Source organism: Salminus brasiliensis, chromosome 21, assembly GCF_030463535.1.
Source record: "Salminus brasiliensis chromosome 21, fSalBra1.hap2, whole genome shotgun sequence".
Lineage (NCBI taxonomy): Eukaryota > Metazoa > Chordata > Actinopteri > Characiformes > Bryconidae > Salminus > Salminus brasiliensis.
In genome coordinates, this window is record NC_132898.1 from 13935493 (window position 1) to 13952322 (window position 16830).

Here is a 16830-nt window from a genome sequence, read left to right on the forward strand (position 1 = left end):
CCTGATGGTGAATCTGTCCATCAAGGGTCCATCCATCTGTCACTGTGTACGGCTCGTTGTCTATCTGTTTGCTACTGTCTAACAGGTAGGTTATCATTCAGTTTCTATACATGTATTGATTTTCTTTGTTGTCTTACAGGTTTAGAGGATGCCATTACCCATTCCCTCCCTGATGGTGCATCTGTTCATCAAAGGTCCATCCATCTGTCACTGTGTACGGCTTGTTGTCTATTTGTTTTCTACTGTCTAACAGGTAGGTGATCATTCAGTTTCTATACATGTATTGATTTTCTTTTTTGTCTTACAGGATTTCTTGACTCCAGGACCCCCCCTTCCTTCCTAATGGTGGATCCATCAAACAAGTGTCTGTCTATTGTAACTATTTGTGTGACTCGATCTTTCTGACTGCAAGTGTGTAAGAGTTAGTTCCTCATTCAGTTTCTATACATGTATTGACTTTTTTTTTGTCTTACAGGTTTAGGACCTTCAGAGCCCCTCCCTCCTTGACCATAAGTTCAGCCAACATCAATCTGTCCATTTGCAGCTGTGTCTGGCTCACTGTCTATTGTTCTGCAACTGTGTAAAAGGTAAGTGATCTTTCAGTTTCAAAACCTATATTTACTGTTTTTGTTGTCTTTCAGGTTCCGAGGATGCCATTACCCCTTCCCTCCCTGATGGTGCATCTGTCCATCAAGGGTCCATCCATCTGTCACTGTGTATGGCTCGTTGTCTTTCTGTTTGCTACTGTCTAACAGGTAGGTGATCATTCAGTTTCTATACATGTATTGATTTTCTTTGTTGTCTTATAGGTTTAGAGGATGCCATTACCCCTTCCCTCCCTGATGGTGCATCTGTCCATCAAGGTTCCATCCATCTGCCACTGTGTATGGCTCGCTGTCTTTCTGTCTGCACCTGTCTAACAGGTAAGTGATCGTTCAGTTTCTATACATGTATTGATTTTCTTTGTTGTCTTACAGGTTTAGAGGATGCCATTACACCTTCCCTCCCTGATGGTGAATCTGTCCATCAAGGGTCCATCCATGTGTCACTGTGTACGGCTCGTTGTCTATCTGTTTGCTACTGTCTTACAGGTAGGTTATCTTTTAATTTCTATACATGTATTGATTTTCTTTCTTGCCTTACAGGTTTAGAGGATGCCATTACCCATTCCCTCCCTGATGGTGCATCTGTCCATCAAAGGTCCATCCATCTGTCACTGTGTACGGCTTGTTGTCTATCTGTTTTCTACTGTCTAACAGGTAGGTGATCATTCAGTTTCTATACATGTATTGATTTTCTTTGTTGTCTTACAAGATTTATTGACTCCAGGAGCCCCCCTTCCTTCCTAATGGTGGATCCATCAAACAAGTGTCTGTCCATTGCAACTATTTGTGTGACTCGATCTTTCTGACTGCAAGTGTGTAAGAGTTAGTTCATAATTCAGTTTCTATACATGTATTGACATTTTTTTTTTTTTGTCTTACAGGTTTAGGACCTTCAGAGCCCCTTCCTCCTTGACCGTAGATTCAGCCATCATCAATCTGTCCATTTGCAGCTGTGTCTGGCTCACTGTCTATTGTTCTGCAACTGTGTAAAAGGTAAGTGATCTTTCAGTTTCAAAACCTATATTTACTGTTTTTGTTGTCTTTCAGGTTCCGAGGATGCCATTACCCCTTCCTCCCCTGATGGTGCATCTGTCCATCAAGGTTCCATCCATCTGCCACTGTGTACGCCTCGCAATCAATCTGTCTGCACCTGTCAAACAGGTAGGTGATCATTCAGTTTGTATACATGTATTGATTTTCTTTGTTGTCTTACAGGTTTAGAGGATGCCATTACCCATTCCCTCCCTGATGGTGCATCTGTCCATCAAGGGTCCATCCATCTGTCACTGTGTACGGCTCACTGTCTATCTGTTTGCTACTGTCTAACAGGTAGGTGATCATTCAGTTTCTATACATGTATTGACTTTCTTTGTTGTCTTACAGGCTGTCAGGACTCCAGGACCACCCCCTCCTTCCTAATGGTGGATCCATTAAACAAGTGTCTGTCCATTGCAACTATTTGTGTGACACGATCTTTCTGACTGCAAATGTGTAAAAGTTAGTTCATCATTCAGTTTCTATATATGTATTGACTTTCTTTGTTGTCTTAAAGGCTTTCAGGGCTCTAGGACCCCCCCACTTCCTAATGGTGGATGCATTAATGAAGTGTCTGTCCATTGCAACTATGTGTGACTCGATCTTTCTGACTGCAAGTGTCTAAGAGTTAGTTCATCTTTCAGTTTCTATACATGTATTGATTTTCTTTTTGGTCTTACAGGTTTAGAGGATACCATTACCCCTTCCCTCCTGATGGTGCATCTGTCCATCAAGGTTCCATCAATCTGCCACTGTGTACGGCTCGCTGTCTATCTGTCTGCACCTGTCTAACAGGTAGGTGATCATTCAGTTTCTATACATGTATTGATTTTCTTTGTTGTCTTACAGGTTTAGAGGATGCCATTACCCCTTCCCTCCCTGATGGTGCATCTGTCCATCAAGGGTCCATTCATCTGTCCCTGTGTACAGCTCGCTGTCTATCTGTCTGCGCCTGTCTAACAGGTAGGTGATCATTCAGTCTCTATACATGTATTGACTTTCTTTGTTGTCTTACAGGCTTTCAGGACTCCAGGACCCCTCCCCCCCTTCCTTCCTAATGGTGGATCCATCAAACAAGTGTCTGTCCATTGCAACTGTTTGTGTGACTCGATCTTTCTGACTGCAAGTGTGTAAGAGTTAGTTCATCGTTCAGTTTCTATACATGTATTGATTTTTTTTTTTTTTTTGTCTTACAGGTTTAGGACCTTAAGAGCCCCTCCCGCCTTGACCGTAGATTTAGCCACCATCAATCTGTCCATTTGCAGCTTTGTCTGGCTCACTGTGTTTCTGTCTGCACCTGTCTAACAGGTAGGTGATCATTCAATTTCTATGCATGTATTGATTTTCTTTGTTCTCTTACACGTTTAGTGGATGCCATTACCCATTCCGTCCCTGATGGTGCATCTGTCCATCAAGGTTCCATCCATCTGCCACTGTGTACGGCTCGCTTTCTATCTTTCTGCACCTGTGTAACTGGTAGGTGATCATTCAGTTTCTATACATGTATTGATTTTCTTTGTTGTCTTACAGGTTTAGAGGATGCCATTACCCCTTCCCTCCCTGATGGTGCATCTGTCCATCAAGGGTCCATCCATATGTCACTGTGTACGGCTCGTTGTCTATCTGTTTGCTACTGTCTAACAGGTAGGTTATCATTCAGTTTCTATACATGTATTGATTTTCTTTGTTGTCTTACAGGTTTAGAGGATGCCATTACCCATTCCCTCCCTGATGGTGCATCTGTCCATCAAAGGTCCATCCATCTGTCACTGTGTACGGCTTGTTGTCTATCTGTTTTCTACTGTCTAACAGGTAGGTGATCATTCAGTTTCTATACATGTATTGATTTTCTTTTTTGTCTTACAGGATTTCTTGACTCCAGTACCCCCCCTTCCTTCCTAATGGTGGATCCATCAAACAAGTGTCTGTCTATTGTAACTATTTGTGTGACTCGATCTTTCTGACTGCAAGTGTGTAAGAGTTAGTTCCTCATTCAGTTTCTGTACATGTATTGACTTTTTTTTTGTCTTACAGGTTTAGGACCTTCAGAGCCCCTCCCTCCTTGACCATAAGTTCAGCCACCATCAATCTGTCCATTTGCAGCTGTGTCTGGCTCACTGTCTATTGTTCTGCAACTGTGTAAAAGGTAAGTGATCTTTCAGTTTCAAAACCTATATTTACTGTTTTTGTTGTCTTTCAGGTTCCGAGGATGCCATTACCCCTTCCCTCCCTGATGGTGCATCTGTCCATCAAGGGTCCATCCATCTGTCACTGTGTATGGCTCGTTGTCTTTCTGTTTGCTACTGTCTAACAGGTAGGTGATCATTCAGTTTCTATACATGTATTGACTTTCTTTGTTGTCTTACAGGTTTAGAGAATGCCATTACCCCTTCCCTCCCTGATGTTGCATCTGTCCATCAAGGTTTTATCCATCTGCCACTGTGTACGGCTCGTTGTCTATCTGTCTGCGCCTGTCTAACAGGTAGGTGATCATTCAGTTTCTATTCATGTATTGACTTTCTTTGTTGTCTTACAGGCTTTCAGGACTCCAGGACCCCCCCCCCCTTCCTTCCTAATGGTGGATCCATCAAACAAGTGTCTGTCCATTGCAACTATTTGTGTGACTCGATCTTTCTGACTGCAAGTTTGTAAGAGTTCGTTCATCATTCAGTTTCTATACATGCATTGACGTTTTATTTTTTGTTGTTGTTTTTTGTCTTACAGGTTTAGGACCTTCAGAGCCCCTCCCTCCTTGACCGTAGATTCAGCCACCATCAATCTGTCCATTTGCAGCTGTGTCTGGCTCGCTGTCTATTGTTCTGAAACTGTGTAAAAGGTAGGTGATCTTTCAGTTTCAAAACCTGTATTGACTGTCTTTGTTGTCTTTCAGATTCCGAGGATGCCATTACCCCTTCCCTCCCTGATGTTGCATCTGTCCATCAAGGTTCCATCCATCTGCCACTGTGTACGGCTCGCTGTCTATCTTTCTGCAGCTGTGTAACAGGTAGGTGATCATTCAGTTTCTATACATGTATTGATTTTCTTTGTTGTCTTACAGGTTTAGAGGATTCCATTACCCCTTCCCTCCCTGATGGTGCATCTGTCCATCAAGGGTCCATCCATCTGTCACTGTGTACGGCTCGCTTTCTATCTGTTTTCTACTGTCTAACAGGTAGGTGATCATTCAGTTTCTATACATGTATTGATTTTCTTTGTTGTCTTATAGGTTTAGAGGATGCCATTACCCCTTCCCTCCCTGATGGTGCATCTGTCCATCAAGGTTCCATCCATCTGCCACTGTGTATGGCTCGCTGTCTTTCTGTCTGCACCTGTCTAACAGGTAAGTGATCGTTCAGTTTCTATACATGTATTGATTTTCTTTGTTGTCTTACAGGTTTAGAGGATGCCATTACACCTTCCCTCCCTGATGGTGAATCTGTCCATCAAGGGTCCATCCATGTGTCACTGTGTACGGCTCGTTGTCTATCTGTTTCCTACTGTCTTACAGGTAGGTTATCTTTCAATTTCTATACATGTATTGATTTTCTTTCTTGCCTTACAGGTTTAGAGGATGCCATTACCCATTCCCTCCCTGATGGTGCATCTGTCCATCAAAGGTCCATCCATCTGTCACTGTGTACGGCTTGTTGTCTATCTGTTTTCTACTGTCTAACAGGTAGGTGATCATTCAGTTTCTATACATGTATTGATTTTCTTTTTTGTCTTACAGGATTTCTTGACTCCAGTACCCCCCCTTCCTTCCTAATGGTGGATCCATCAAACAAGTGTCTGTCTATTGTAACTATTTGTGTGACTCGATCTTTCTGACTGCAAGTGTGTAAGAGTTAGTTCCTCATTCAGTTTCTGTACATGTATTGACTTTTTTTTTGTCTTACAGGTTTAGGACCTTCAGAGCCCCTCCCTCCTTGACCATAAGTTCAGCCACCATCAATCTGTCCATTTGCAGCTGTGTCTGGCTCACTGTCTATTGTTCTGCAACTGTGTAAAAGGTAAGTGATCTTTCAGTTTCAAAACCTATATTTACTGTTTTTGTTGTCTTTCAGGTTCCGAGGATGCCATTACCCCTTCCCTCCCTGATGGTGCATCTGTCCATCAAGGGTCCATCCATCTGTCACTGTGTATGGCTCGTTGTCTTTCTGTTTGCTACTGTCTAACAGGTAGGTGATCATTCAGTTTCTATACATGTATTGACTTTCTTTGTTGTCTTACAGGTTTAGAGAATGCCATTACCCCTTCCCTCCCTGATGTTGCATCTGTCCATCAAGGTTTTATCCATCTGCCACTGTGTACGGCTCGTTGTCTATCTGTCTGCGCCTGTCTAACAGGTAGGTGATCATTCAGTTTCTATTCATGTATTGACTTTCTTTGTTGTCTTACAGGCTTTCAGGACTCCAGGACCCCCCCCCCCTTCCTTCCTAATGGTGGATCCATCAAACAAGTGTCTGTCCATTGCAACTATTTGTGTGACTCGATCTTTCTGACTGCAAGTTTGTAAGAGTTCGTTCATCATTCAGTTTCTATACATGCATTGACGTTTTATTTTTTGTTGTTGTTTTTTGTCTTACAGGTTTAGGACCTTCAGAGCCCCTCCCTCCTTGACCGTAGATTCAGCCACCATCAATCTGTCCATTTGCAGCTGTGTCTGGCTCGCTGTCTATTGTTCTGAAACTGTGTAAAAGGTAGGTGATCTTTCAGTTTCAAAACCTGTATTGACTGTCTTTGTTGTCTTTCAGATTCCGAGGATGCCATTACCCCTTCCCTCCCTGATGTTGCATCTGTCCATCAAGGTTCCATCCATCTGCCACTGTGTACGGCTCGCTGTCTATCTTTCTGCAGCTGTGTAACAGGTAGGTGATCATTCAGTTTCTATACATGTATTGATTTTCTTTGTTGTCTTACAGGTTTAGAGGATTCCATTACCCCTTCCCTCCCTGATGGTGCATCTGTCCATCAAGGGTCCATCCATCTGTCACTGTGTACGGCTCGCTTTCTATCTGTTTTCTACTGTCTAACAGGTAGGTGATCATTCAGTTTCTATACATGTATTGATTTTCTTTGTTGTCTTATAGGTTTAGAGGATGCCATTACCCCTTCCCTCCCTGATGGTGCATCTGTCCATCAAGGTTCCATCCATCTGCCACTGTGTATGGCTCGCTGTCTTTCTGTCTGCACCTGTCTAACAGGTAAGTGATCGTTCAGTTTCTATACATGTATTGATTTTCTTTGTTGTCTTACAGGTTTAGAGGATGCCATTACACCTTCCCTCCCTGATGGTGAATCTGTCCATCAAGGGTCCATCCATGTGTCACTGTGTACGGCTCGTTGTCTATCTGTTTCCTACTGTCTTACAGGTAGGTTATCTTTCAATTTCTATACATGTATTGATTTTCTTTCTTGCCTTACAGGTTTAGAGGATGCCATTACCCATTCCCTCCCTGATGGTGCATCTGTCCATCAAAGGTCCATCCATCTGTCACTGTGTACGGCTTGTTGTCTATCTGTTTTCTACTGTCTAACAGGTAGGTGATCATTCAGTTTCTATACATGTATTGATTTTCTTTGTTGTCTTACAAGATTTATTGACTCCAGGAGCCCCCCTTCCTTCCTAATGGTGGATCCATCAAACAAGTGTCTGTCCATTGCAACTATTTGTGTGACTCGATCTTTCTGACTGCAAGTGTGTAAGAGTTAGTTCATAATTCAGTTTCTATACATGTATTGACATTTTTTTTTTTTTTGTCTTACAGGTTTAGGACCTTCAGAGCCCCTTCCTCCTTGACCGTAGATTCAGCCATCATCAATCTGTCCATTTGCAGCTGTGTCTGGCTCACTGTCTATTGTTCTGCAACTGTGTAAAAGGTAAGTGATCTTTCAGTTTCAAAACCTATATTTACTGTTTTTGTTGTCTTTCTGGTTCCGAGGATGCCATTACCCCTTCCTCCCCTGATGGTGCATCTGTCCATCAAGGTTCCATCCATCTGCCACTGTGTACGCCTCGCAATCAATCTGTCTGCACCTGTCTAACAGGTAGGTGATCATTCAGTTTGTATACATGTATTGATTTTCTTTGTTGTCTTACAGGTTTAGAGGATGCCATTACCCATTCCCTCCCTGATGGTGCATCTGTCCATCAAGGGTCCATCCATCTGTCACTGTGTACGGCTCGCTGTCTATCTGTTTGCTACTGTCTAACAGGTAGGTGATCATTCAGTTTCTATACATGTATTGACTTTCTTTGTTGTCTTACAGGCTGTCAGGACTCCAGGACCACCCCCTCCTTCCTAATGGTGGATCCATTAAACAAGTGTCTGTCCATTGCAACTATTTGTGTGACACGATCTTTCTGACTGCAAATGTGTAAATGTTAGTTCATCATTCAGTTTCTATATATGTATTGACTTTCTTTGTTGTCTTAAAGGCTTTCAGGGCTCTAGGACCCCCCCCTTCCTAATGGTGGATGCATTAATGAAGTGTCTGTCCATTGCAACTATGTGTGACTCGATCTTTCTGACTGCAAGTGTCTAAGAGTTAGTTCATCATTCAGTTTCTATACATGTATTGATTTTCTTTTTGGTCTTACAGGTTTAGAGGATACCATTACCCCTTCCCTCCTGATGGTGCATCTGTCCATCAAGGTTCCATCAATCTGCCACTGTGTACGGCTCGCTGTCTATCTTTCTGCACCTGTCTAACAGGTAGGTGATCATTCAGTTTCTATACATGTATTGATTTTCTTTGTTGTCTTACAGGTTTAGAGGATGCCATTACCCCTTCCCTCCCTGATGGTGCATCTGTCCATCAAGGGTCCATTCATCTGTCCCTGTGTACAGCTCGCTGTCTATCTGTCTGCGCCTGTCTAACAGGTAGGTGATCATTCAGTCTCTATACATGTATTGACTTTCTTTGTTGTCTTACAGGCTTTCAGGACTCCAGGACCCCTCCCCCCCTTCCTTCCTAATGGTGGATCCATCAAACAAGTGTCTGTCCATTGCAACTGTTTGTGTGACTCGATCTTTCTGACTGCAAGTGTGTAAGAGTTAGTTCATCGTTCAGTTTCTATACATGTATTGATTTTTTTTTTTTTTTTGTCTTACAGGTTTAGGACCTTAAGAGCCCCTCCCGCCTTGACCGTAGATTTAGCCACCATCAATCTGTCCATTTGCAGCTTTGTCTGGCTCACTGTGTTTCTGTTTGCACCTGTCTAACAGGTAGGTGATCATTCAATTTCTATGCATGTATTGATTTTCTTTGTTCTCTTACACGTTTAGTGGATGCCATTACCCATTCCGTCCCTGATGGTGCATCTGTCCATCAAGGTTCCATCCATCTGCCACTGTGTACGGCTCGCTTTCTATCTTTCTGCACCTGTGTAACTGGTAGGTGATCATTCAGTTTCTATACATGTATTGATTTTCTTTGTTGTCTTACAGGTTTAGAGGATGCCATTACCCCTTCCCTCCCTGATGGTGCATCTGTCCATCAAGGGTCCATCCATCTGTCACTGTGTACGGCTCGTTGTCTATCTGTTTGCTACTGTCTAACAGGTAGGTGATCATTCAGTTTCTATACATGTATTGATTTTCTTTGTTGTCTTACAGGTTTAGAGGATGCCATTACCCATTCCCTCCCTGATGGTGCATCTGTCCATCAAAGGTCCATCCATCTGTCACTGTGTACGGCTTGTTGTCTATCTGTTTTCTACTGTCTAACAGGTAGGTGATCATTCAGTTTCTATACATGTATTGATTTTCTTTTTTGTCTTACAGGATTTCTTGACTCCAGTACCCCCCCTTCCTTCCTAATGGTGGATCCATCAAACAAGTGTCTGTCTATTGTAACTATTTGTGTGACTCGATCTTTCTGACTGCAAGTGTGTAAGAGTTAGTTCCTCATTCAGTTTCTATACATGTATTGACTTTTTTTTTGTCTTACAGGTTTAGGACCTTCAGAGCCCCTCCCTCCTTGACCATAAGTTCAGCCACCATCAATCTGTCCATTTGCAGCTGTGTCTGGCTCACTGTCTATTGTTCTGCAACTGTGTAAAAGGTAAGTGATCTTTCAGTTTCAAAACCTATATTTACTGTTTTTGTTGTCTTTCAGGTTCCGAGGATGCCATTACCCCTTCCCTCCCTGATGGTGCATCTGTCCATCAAGGGTCCATCCATCTGTCACTGTGTATGGCTCGTTGTCTTTCTGTTTGCTACTGTCTAACAGGTAGGTGATCATTCAGTTTCTATACATGTATTGACTTTCTTTGTTGTCTTACAGGTTTAGAGAATGCCATTACCCCTTCCCTCCCTGATGTTGCATCTGTCCATCAAGGTTTTATCCATCTGCCACTGTGTACGGCTCGTTGTCTATCTGTCTGCGCCTGTCTAACAGGTAGGTGATCATTCAGTTTCTATTCATGTATTGACTTTCTTTGTTGTCTTACAGGCTTTCAGGACTCCAGGACCCCCCCCCCCCCTTCCTTCCTAATGGTAGATCCATCAAACAAGTGTCTGTCCATTGCAACTATTTGTGTGACTCGATCTTTCTGACTGCAAGTTTGTAAGAGTTCGTTCATCATTCAGTTTCTATACATGCATTGACGTTTTATTTTTTGTTGTTGTTTTTTGTCTTACAGGTTTAGGACCTTCAGAGCCCCTCCCTCCTTGACCGTAGATTCAGCCACCATCAATCTGTCCATTTGCAGCTGTGTCTGGCTCGCTGTCTATTGTTCTGAAACTGTGTAAAAGGTAGGTGATCTTTCAGTTTCAAAACCTGTATTGACTGTCTTTGTTGTCTTTCAGATTCCGAGGATGCCATTACCCCTTCCCTCCCTGATGTTGCATCTGTCCATCAAGGTTCCATCCATCTGCCACTGTGTACGGCTCGCTGTCTATCTTTCTGCAGCTGTGTAACAGGTAGGTGATCATTCAGTTTCTATACATGTATTGATTTTCTTTGTTGTCTTACAGGTTTAGAGGATTCCATTACCCCTTCCCTCCCTGATGGTGCATCTGTCCATCAAGGGTCCATCCATCTGTCACTGTGTACGGGTCGCTTTCTATCTGTTTTCTACTGTCTAACAGGTAGGTGATCATTCAGTTTCTATACATGTATTGATTTTCTTTGTTGTCTTATAGGTTTAGAGGATGCCATTACCCCTTCCCTCCCTGATGGTGCATCTGTCCATCAAGGTTCCATCCATCTGCCACTGTGTATGGCTCGCTGTCTTTCTGTCTGCACCTGTCTAACAGGTAAGTGATCGTTCAGTTTCTATACATGTATTGATTTTCTTTGTTGTCTTACAGGTTTAGAGGATGCCATTACACCTTCCCTCCCTGATGGTGAATCTGTCCATCAAGGGTCCATCCATGTGTCACTGTGTACGGTTCGTTGTATATCTGTTTGCTACTGTCTTACAGGTAGGTTATCTTTCAATTTCTATACATGTATTGATTTTCTTTCTTGCCTTACAGGTGTAGAGGATGCCATTACCCATTCCCTCCCTGATGGTGCATCTGTCCATCAAAGGTCCATCCATCTGTCACTGTGTACGGCTTGTTGTCTATCTGTTTTCTACTGTCTAACAGGTAGGTGATCATTCAGTTTCTATACATGTATTGATTTTCTTTGTTGTCTTACAAGATTTATTGACTCCAGGAGCCCCCCTTCCTTCCTAATGGTGGATCCATCAAACAAGTGTCTGTCCATTGCAACTATTTGTGTGACTCGATCTTTCTGACTGCAAGTGTGTAAGAGTTAGTTCATAATTCAGTTTCTATACATGTATTGACATTTTTTTTTTTTTGTCTTACAGGTTTAGGACCTTCAGAGCCCCTTCCTCCTTGACCGTAGATTCAGCCATCATCAATCTGTCCATTTGCAGCTGTGTCTGGCTCACTGTCTATTGTTCTGCAACTGTGTAAAAGGTAAGTGATCTTTCAGTTTCAAAACCTATATTTACTGTTTTTGTTGTCTTTCTGGTTCCGAGGATGCCATTACCCCTTCCTCCCCTGATGGTGCATCTGTCCATCAAGGTTCCATCCATCTGCCACTGTGTACGCCTCGCAATCAATCTGTCTGCACCTGTCTAACAGGTAGGTGATCATTCAGTTTGTATACATGTATTGATTTTCTTTGTTGTCTTACAGGTTTAGAGGATGCCATTACCCATTCCCTCCCTGATGGTGCATCTGTCCATCAAGGGTCCATCCATCTGTCACTGTGTACGGCTCGCTGTCTATCTGTTTGCTACTGTCTAACAGGTAGGTGATCATTCAGTTTCTATACATGTATTGACTTTCTTTGTTGTCTTACAGGCTGTCAGGACTCCAGGACCACCCCCTCCTTCCTAATGGTGGATCCATTAAACAAGTGTCTGTCCATTGCAACTATTTGTGTGACACGATCTTTCTGACTGCAAATGTGTAAATGTTAGTTCATCATTCAGTTTCTATATATGTATTGACTTTCTTTGTTGTCTTAAAGGCTTTCAGGGCTCTAGGACCCCCCCCTTCCTAATGGTGGATGCATTAATGAAGTGTCTGTCCATTGCAACTATGTGTGACTCGATCTTTCTGACTGCAAGTGTCTAAGAGTTAGTTCATCATTCAGTTTCTATACATGTATTGATTTTCTTTTTGGTCTTACAGGTTTAGAGGATACCATTACCCCTTCCCTCCTGATGGTGCATCTGTCCATCAAGGTTCCATCAATCTGCCACTGTGTACGGCTCGCTGTCTATCTTTCTGCACCTGTCTAACAGGTAGGTGATCATTCAGTTTCTATACATGTATTGATTTTCTTTGTTGTCTTACAGGTTTAGAGGATGCCATTACCCCTTCCCTCCCTGATGGTGCATCTGTCCATCAAGGGTCCATTCATCTGTCCCTGTGTACAGCTCGCTGTCTATCTGTCTGCGCCTGTCTAACAGGTAGGTGATCATTCAGTCTCTATACATGTATTGACTTTCTTTGTTGTCTTACAGGCTTTCAGGACTCCAGGACCCCTCCCCCCCTTCCTTCCTAATGGTGGATCCATCAAACAAGTGTCTGTCCATTGCAACTGTTTGTGTGACTCGATCTTTCTGACTGCAAGTGTGTAAGAGTTAGTTCATCGTTCAGTTTCTATACATGTATTGATTTTTTTTTTTTTTTTGTCTTACAGGTTTAGGACCTTAAGAGCCCCTCCCGCCTTGACCGTAGATTTAGCCACCATCAATCTGTCCATTTGCAGCTTTGTCTGGCTCACTGTGTTTCTGTTTGCACCTGTCTAACAGGTAGGTGATCATTCAATTTCTATGCATGTATTGATTTTCTTTGTTCTCTTACACGTTTAGTGGATGCCATTACCCATTCCGTCCCTGATGGTGCATCTGTCCATCAAGGTTCCATCCATCTGCCACTGTGTACGGCTCGCTTTCTATCTTTCTGCACCTGTGTAACTGGTAGGTGATCATTCAGTTTCTATACATGTATTGATTTTCTTTGTTGTCTTACAGGTTTAGAGGATGCCATTACCCCTTCCCTCCCTGATGGTGCATCTGTCCATCAAGGGTCCATCCATCTGTCACTGTGTACGGCTCGTTGTCTATCTGTTTGCTACTGTCTAACAGGTAGGTTATCATTCAGTTTCTATACATGTATTGATTTTCTTTGTTGTCTTACAGGTTTAGAGGATGCCATTACCCATTCCCTCCCTGATGGTGCATCTGTCCATCAAAGGTCCATCCATCTGTCACTGTGTACGGCTTGTTGTCTATCTGTTTTCTACTGTCTAACAGGTAGGTGATCATTCAGTTTCTATACATGTATTGATTTTCTTTTTTGTCTTACAGGATTTCTTGACTCCAGTACCCCCCCTTCCTTCCTAATGGTGGATCCATCAAACAAGTGTCTGTCTATTGTAACTATTTGTGTGACTCGATCTTTCTGACTGCAAGTGTGTAAGAGTTAGTTCCTCATTCAGTTTCTATACATGTATTGACTTTTTTTTTGTCTTACAGGTTTAGGACCTTCAGAGCCCCTCCCTCCTTGACCATAAGTTCAGCCACCATCAATCTGTCCATTTGCAGCTGTGTCTGGCTCACTGTCTATTGTTCTGCAACTGTGTAAAAGGTAAGTGATCTTTCAGTTTCAAAACCTATATTTACTGTTTTTGTTGTCTTTCAGGTTCCGAGGATGCCATTACCCCTTCCCTCCCTGATGGTGCATCTGTCCATCAAGGGTCCATCCATCTGTCACTGTGTATGGCTCGTTGTCTTTCTGTTTGCTACTGTCTAACAGGTAGGTGATCATTCAGTTTCTATACATGTATTGACTTTCTTTGTTGTCTTACAGGTTTAGAGAATGCCATTACCCCTTCCCTCCCTGATGTTGCATCTGTCCATCAAGGTTTTATCCATCTGCCACTGTGTACGGCTCGTTGTCTATCTGTCTGCGCCTGTCTAACAGGTAGGTGATCATTCAGTTTCTATTCATGTATTGACTTTCTTTGTTGTCTTACAGGCTTTCAGGACTCCAGGACCCCCCCCCCCCTTCCTTCCTAATGGTAGATCCATCAAACAAGTGTCTGTCCATTGCAACTATTTGTGTGACTCGATCTTTCTGACTGCAAGTTTGTAAGAGTTCGTTCATCATTCAGTTTCTATACATGCATTGACGTTTTATTTTTTGTTGTTGTTTTTTGTCTTACAGGTTTAGGACCTTCAGAGCCCCTCCCTCCTTGACCGTAGATTCAGCCACCATCAATCTGTCCATTTGCAGCTGTGTCTGGCTCGCTGTCTATTGTTCTGAAACTGTGTAAAAGGTAGGTGATCTTTCAGTTTCAAAACCTGTATTGACTGTCTTTGTTGTCTTTCAGATTCCGAGGATGCCATTACCCCTTCCCTCCCTGATGTTGCATCTGTCCATCAAGGTTCCATCCATCTGCCACTGTGTACGGCTCGCTGTCTATCTTTCTGCAGCTGTGTAACAGGTAGGTGATCATTCAGTTTCTATACATGTATTGATTTTCTTTGTTGTCTTACAGGTTTAGAGGATTCCATTACCCCTTCCCTCCCTGATGGTGCATCTGTCCATCAAGGGTCCATCCATCTGTCACTGTGTACGGGTCGCTTTCTATCTGTTTTCTACTGTCTAACAGGTAGGTGATCATTCAGTTTCTATACATGTATTGCTTTTCTTTGTTGTCTTATAGGTTTAGAGGATGCCATTACCCCTTCCCTCCCTGATGGTGCATCTGTCCATCAAGGTTCCATCCATCTGCCACTGTGTATGGCTCGCTGTCTTTCTGTCTGCACCTGTCTAACAGGTAAGTGATCGTTCAGTTTCTATACATGTATTGATTTTCTTTGTTGTCTTACAGGTTTAGAGGATGCCATTACACCTTCCCTCCCTGATGGTGAATCTGTCCATCAAGGGTCCATCCATCTGTCACTGTGTACGGCTCGTATATCTGTTTGCTACTGTCTTACAGGTAGGTTATCTTTCAATTTCTATACATGTATTGATTTTCTTTCTTGCCTTACAGGTTTAGAGGATGCCATTACCCATTCCCTCCCTGATGGTGCATCTGTCCATCAAAGGTCCATCCATCTGTCACTGTGTACGGCTTGTTGTCTATCTGTTTTCTACTGTCTAACAGGTAGGTGATCATTCAGTTTCTATACATGTATTGATTTTCTTTGTTGTCTTACAAGATTTATTGACTCCAGGAGCCCCCCTTCCTTCCTAATGGTGGATCCATCAAACAAGTGTCTGTCCATTGCAACTATTTGTGTGACTCGATCTTTCTGACTGCAAGTGTGTAAGAGTTAGTTCATAATTCAGTTTCTATACATGTATTGACATTTTTTTTTTTTTGTCTTACAGGTTTAGGACCTTCAGAGCCCCTTCCTCCTTGACCGTAGATTCAGCCATCATCAATCTGTCCATTTGCAGCTGTGTCTGGCTCACTGTCTATTGTTCTGCAACTGTGTAAAAGGTAAGTGATCTTTCAGTTTCAAAACCTATATTTACTGTTTTTGTTGTCTTTCAGGTTCCGAGGATGCCATTACCCCTTCCTCCCCTGATGGTGCATCTGTCCATCAAGGTTCCATCCATCTGCCACTGTGTACGCCTCGCAATCAATCTGTCTGCACCTGTCTAACAGGTAGGTGATCATTCAGTTTGTATACATGTATTGATTTTCTTTGTTGTCTTACAGGCTGTCACGACTCCAGGACCACCCCCTCCTTCCTAATGGTGGATCCATTAAACAAGTGTCTGTCCATTGCAACTATTTGTGTGACACGATCTTTCTGACTGCAAGTGTCTAAGAGTTAGTTCATCATTCAGTTTCTATACATGTATTGATTTTCTTTTTGGTCTTACAGGTTTAGAGGATACCATTACCCCTTCCCTCCCTGATGGTGCATCTGTCCATCAAGGGTCCATCCATCTGTCACTGTGTATGGCTCGTTGTCTTTCTGTTTGCTACTGTCTAACAGGTAGGTGATCATTCAGTTTCTATCCATGTATTGACTTTCTTTGTTGTCTTACAGGTTTAGAGAATGCCATTACCCCTTCCCTCCCTGATGTTGCATCTGTCCATCAAGGTTTTATCCATCTGCCACTGTGTACGACTCGTTGTCTATCTGTCTGCGCCTGTCTAACAGGTAGGTGATCATTCAGTTTCTATTCATGTATTGACTTTCTTTGTTGTCTTACAGGCTTTCAGGACTCCAGGATCCCCCCCCCCCTTCCTTCCTAATGGTGGATCCATCAAACAAGTGTCTGTCCATTGCAACTATTTGTGTGACTCGATCTTTCTGACTGCAAGTTTGTAAGAGTTCGTTCATCATTCAGTTTCTATACATGCATTGACGTTTTATTTTTTGTTGTTGTTTTTTGTCTTACAGGTTTAGGACCTTCAGAGCCCCTCCCTCCTTGACCGTAGATTCAGCCACCATCAATCTGTCCATTTGCAGCTGTGTCTGGCTCGCTGTCTATTGTTCTGAAACTGTGTAAAAGGTAGGTGATCTTTCAGTTTCAAAACCTGTATTGACTGTCTTTGTTGTCTTTCAGATTCCGAGGATGCCATTACCCCTTCCCTCCCTGATGTTGCATCTGTCCATCAAGGTTCCATCCATCTGCCACTGTGTACGGCTCGCTGTCTATCTTTCTGCAGCTGTGTAACGGGT